Below are 6118 nucleotides of genomic sequence, written 5' to 3'. Positions count from 1 at the left end.
ATATATATATATATATATATATATCTGTACACACAAGCAGACACACAAGCGCACAGACATACTCTCTCTCTCTCTCTCTCTCTCTCTCTCTCTCTCTCTTACCCTCACACAGTTACACACATATCTACACACAAACACAAACACACACGCAAACATAAACACCCCCTCATATATATATAATTGTAAGTAGAAACAAGTGCAGTATACAAAGTTTTAGGACTTACACACCTCTCATCTAAATAATTACATAACATTTTAGGAATATTATGCAATCATATACTCACATTATTAGCATCACGTAATAAATGTAACAGTGGATGTTAAATCTCCTTAGATAAATGTTTTTCGTGTTATGCAAATTACTACTATTAAAAGAAAAAAAACATGTCCGGGGAAGGGGCAAAATATAATATCAACAATAAAGGAAAAAAAAGAATCATATTTAGAATCCAAATATATGTGACCAGAGGGAGAGGGAGAGACGAAAACGAGTCATAAAGCTATAAAAATATGTAAAAACCTGTCGAATAACAATAACAAAAGTGATAGCAGAGGGTCAACCCAGGTAACAAATCTGATAGGGCTCTCTGTAAAGTTTATTGTTATTAATATGTACGTGTAGTATATAAAGACTGACCTATGCTGAGGTTGACGCCTCGCCTCATATTTCTCTAGATACTGGAGTAGAATTTTCAAACCACAACTGAGACTAAATTTTGAACCCAACGTTGTCACCACTTTTCGGTTTTCTTATTTTACACCCCTTTTATAAAACTATATTTCCCATTCTTTTCAATGTATATCGTGTGTACTTACTTTTTTTTTATTGTTTTATCATTTCATTATATGTAAACCCTCAAACTTTAATGCCTGTTTGTATTGTCTATCTCATCCTTTGCCCTAGAGGCAAATAAATGAAATCATCATCATCATCATCATCATCATCATCATCATCATCATTGAGTTCGGTTCTGTTTTAAATAATACATGTAAACTCCCACTAATTGTGTTGAATGTCCTATTCTATTGTTTGTCTATTCACCAGGCATATATATATATATATATATATATATATATATATATTCTTTTACTCTTTTACTCTTTTACTTGTTTCAGTCATTTGACTGCGGCCATACTGGAGCACTTCCTTTAGTTGAGCAAATCGACCCTAGGACTTATTCTTTGTAAGCCTGGTACTTATTCTATCGGGCTCTTTTGCCCAACCGCTAAGTTACGGGAACATAAACACACCAGCAATGGTTGTCAAGCGATGTTGGGGGGACAAACATAGATACACAAAGATATATACACAAACACACAAACACACACATATATATATATACATATATACGACGGGCTTCTTTTAGTTTCCATCTACCAAATCCATTCACAAAGCTTTGGTCGGCCCGAGGCTATAGTAGAAGACACTTGTCCAAGGACACGCAGTGGGACTGAACCCGGAACCATGTGGTTGGTAAGCAAGCTACTTACCACACAGCCACTCCTGCGCCTATATATATATATATATATATATATATATATGTATGTGTTTGCATGTGTATGTGTTTCTGTGTGTATGTATATGTATATATATAGAGAGAGAGATAAATTTATATATATATATGAGTGTGTGTGTGTGTGTATGTGCGTGTGTGTATGTGTGCGTATGTGTGTGTGTGTATGCATGCGTGTATGTGTAACCTTTCGTAACAGTTACTTGATGCAATCACAATCATTAAAATGTTAAGCTAAAAAAAGTTAGGTAACAATAATCTAACAAACCCTTGTGAAAGAAGTTAGCGGATTTGCCTATCCAAAATACTACTGTTTCTTATCCTAATCCACAGGAGTGGGAAATGTGGGTAGAGATTGGACACATCAAAGCCACCTAGGATTGTCGCTTTCTCTACTACTCTAGAATATGGTTTAGGAAGTCGATGACATCTTTGATGAACTTCGGGACTAATTTGCCAAAAGATTTCAAAATTATGACAAACAAGCTACTAAATCGCTGGGAGGTAGATTCTGTCCCTGCAATAAGCGGACGTAATTGTAGATCACATTGTTTGGGAATCTTTAAGGAGGAATACTCACACTTCGGTTGGAAACAAACAGAAATATAAATATTTATTTATACTCAGGCGAAGAGACAAAACATAATATCAACCATGTAAGATCAAAACTAATCATAGTGGAATCCACACATATGTGACCAGATAGGAGAGTGAGAGAGAAAGAGAGAAAGAGAGATAGAGAGAGAGAGAGAGAGAGAGAGAGAGCGAGAGGTGGGGTAGGGAGACGAAAGGTCTCATAAAGCTATAGAAAAATATGTAAAAACCTGAAGAATATCACTAACAAAACTGATAATAGCGAGTTAACTCGGGTAATGATGAACGAGTGCTCTGTGTAACGCCTACTGCTATTACGATGTACATACATCACATAAAAGACTAACATACACTAACCCATGCTGAGGCTTACCCCTTGCCTCATACTACTGTGCTAAGAGCGACATACTGCATTCAGCCAAAAGATACCTACAGAGTTGATATCAGTCATCAAATCTTCGCCAAATAATTAAAAATTCACAAATCATCAGCACACGAAGACAACAACCAAATTCCAAAAGACAAAAGAAATGCGGGGTTCCTATCGGAGAAAGATATAATACAGACAGGAAATTTTATTGAATGCAGATATGAAAATCCCATCTGCTACATCGCATGCCAACAATGCCACGAGAAGTATATTGAGGAAAAACGAGCAACACTATATATGCGTGTAAGCGTGCATAAACAGCAAATTGTAGATTTTATCTTTTAGAAATGCTCCGTGCAGTAAGCATCTACACATTTTTGCAAATGGAAAACAAACAATATCTCAGGTTTATAAAATGAAAGATGAAAATAATGAAATACGAAAGGTACAACTCTGAAACTAAACCGGAAGTAGTCAACATCATTACTAAGATCAGCTTCTTCTATACGCATTCGCCTGGAACACGTGTGTTTGAAAAGCTAAATAGCGAAAGCACTTGCGCACAAAAGACACAATATACGCACAATGCTTCTTCCTATAATATTGGTAACATTCTGTAAAATATTTTTTAAATAGTTAACTTTTTAAAAATCTCATTTTGTTCCATTAAATATAAATGTGTGTATTCCGCGTGAGTGTTTTTGTCTGTAAGTGTGTTTGTTTGTCTGTGTATTGTGCATGAATAATTAGTGTTTAGAATCAGCTTCTTCCATTTCCACCAGAAGAACTTCTCAGCACCATACGGAAATGATGCAAATGACAGGACAGCTGTTTCTATAACACCGCATACGGCTGTAGATAGAGGGATAGATACATAGATAGATACATAGATAGACAGATAGATAGATATTTAGATAGATATATATATATATATAGATAGATAGATAGATAGATAGATAGATAGATAGACATACAGACAGATAGATAGATAGATAGATATACGGTTAGATAGAGGTTAATAAATAGATAGATAAATAGATATATAAATAGATAGATAGACAAACAGACCTAGATAAATAAATAGATAGTGAGATATATAGATATATAACTAGATAAATAGATAAGACATACAAAAAAAGAGAATGTGTGAAAGTGAGGAAAAAAAGTTGGGATGGATAACAAAGCGAAATGATGGAGCGAATCATCGATAGAAACTTTTCGCCTGTAAAAATTTAAATGTGAAGTGGAAGGTAATATATTTAAAGACATATAGCTGTAGGGATATTGAAGACCGAATTGTGCTTAATATTTCAAGGGAAATAATTTTTATTATTCAGTAAAGGCCTGGGAATTCTGTTAAGTTATGGTAACGTTTCAGCAAATTTAGTCGGGTTAAGTATATTTATCATATTAACGGTGTAAGAAAAGTGTTCAAGTTCATTAGTTTTATAAATGAAATATTAGAGAGGAAACATATGTAAAGGTGCTGGATAATAGGTGCCTAAGATGAAAATTCTTGGAAGATTTTATGCATTCGTAAACAAATTGAAATAGTTCTGAATGCGGTTAAGTATATGAGAAACAAGTGTAGGATTTAATAAAAATATAACTTAATACCAAATGTATAAAGAGGTAATATTTGAAGTTTTGCTCAAGAAATTAATAATACTCCATAGGCATAAAGGCAGGATATAATATTTTATTCTCCGAATATCGATTAATTGGAAGATGTTGGTAAATAAATCAATTGAATGAAGTGAAAATTGATAAAAAACTTTTAATCAAGATCTGATATAAGATTATATGGTTTTTTCTTTTTCAAAAGAACAAATACAAAGAAAAGTATCAAGATAGGAAAAACAAGTAAGATGAAATATAGACCGACAGGCAATGATAAATTAAAATACATTAAGTCTAAAAGTATTGCATTGGTTTATTACATAATCACATAGATAAATACATAGTATATACATATAAAAACAAATTAACTATATGAGTTATCAAATAAAATAAAGTCAGTTGAATTAATATGAAATAAAATTAGAAAAGTGCTTAAACGAAAAGGTGATCACCTTTCGAGGTCTTCAATATATAAATTTCACATAATAATCAAGATGAAAGAAACTTTTAAAATCACAGAAGTATAGTATCTGCAAATTAATTGTTTGTGGGTGAAGAAAAGACTAAATTATTTGTACAAACCGAAGTATTTTTACAAGCAAAGTGCTAAATTATTCAGTTATAAATAGGTAGACGTGTTAACATGACTACAATTTGTATATGGAAGACATCATTAGTAAACAATAGAAATATAAGCCCATTGAGGTTGTATGGTAGAAACACGGAGTATATCTTTCGAAAGAATCTACTTATTTCAAATTTTCGGTTGCTAGAATGAGTCGCAACTTGTATTAAAAAATGAAAAAAAAAAAGTATATGAGTGGTAGGGCACTCCTAATTCAGTACGCAGTTATGACAATTTCGGGGCTTATAGGTTATCTTGTGGGAAGATGACTGTATAAAAAAGTGTTTGTTTGTCCTGAAATTTGCAATTATGGAAATAATGATATAATTAGTATAAGTTCCATTACAGTGGTCTAATATGGAAATTAAAATGATTAGGTCACCTTCGTAGTTTGGAAATATGGCCGCAGGAACTGCCACATCATGTAATTTCACTCTCAGTTTAGCTTTTCAGTGATGGTCATCCGATTGTGTTATTACAGCTGAATCTTCCGTCAACAATATAGAGGATATCAATATGGCCGAGGTAGTAGAATCGTTGTCACGCCGAGCAACGTGCTTGACGGAATATATATATTCTGAGTTCGCATTACGCTGAGGATGACCTTGTCTTTCATCCTTCTAAGGCTGATAAAATAAGTACCATTTGGGCAATGGGGTCGATGGTATCGACTTAGACTTACCCCTTGAACCGAAATTGCTGGCGTTGTGCCAAAATTTGAAACTGACATGTAGAATATCAATGTCTATTCAGGTCATCATGCCGCAAATCGCCAGTGGGCTTATTAAAATATTATCAGCGACAGAGCTGAACGTGGAGTTTGTGTCAGAACACAATATACAACATTATTTACCTCGCGTGGACTTGTGATATGAGCTCTTGGTACATAAAAGCACTCTTATATTTCAATAAGCCCATTGGATATTTGCGACATCAGTACCTGTGTGGACATTGTAATCATATATATCGTTGATGGGCAATTCGGCTGTTACCATGCTGCTGGAGACCTGCCACTGAGCAGTGGTAAATAGAGCGAAACCTCGTGATCTGGCCATCCAGACGGTCGTAGGAAGTCGTTCTCATCTGTCAATTATAGAATTATGATTGCTTTCATAAACCACGAGTCCTATGAGAGATCTTCTGAAGGTAAATTGCGCAGTATTCTTTATTCTAATACAACCTCAACGTTAAATTGCAGATAATGATTAACTATCGATTATGCGTGTGTAGGTATGTATATATTTTTATTGTTGACTTTCTTCGGTCATTAGATTGCGGTGAATCTGGGGCCTTGAGGAAATTCAGTGGATCGATGCGACCTCTCTAGCGGGAGGTTGTCAAGTGATGGTAGAGGGACACGTGCAGAAAACACACACACACACACACACACACACA

Source organism: Octopus bimaculoides, chromosome 19 (assembly GCF_001194135.2).
Source record: "Octopus bimaculoides isolate UCB-OBI-ISO-001 chromosome 19, ASM119413v2, whole genome shotgun sequence".
In the NCBI taxonomy this organism is placed as follows: Eukaryota; Metazoa; Mollusca; class Cephalopoda; order Octopoda; family Octopodidae; genus Octopus; species Octopus bimaculoides.
This window is presented reverse-complemented; position numbering follows the sequence as displayed.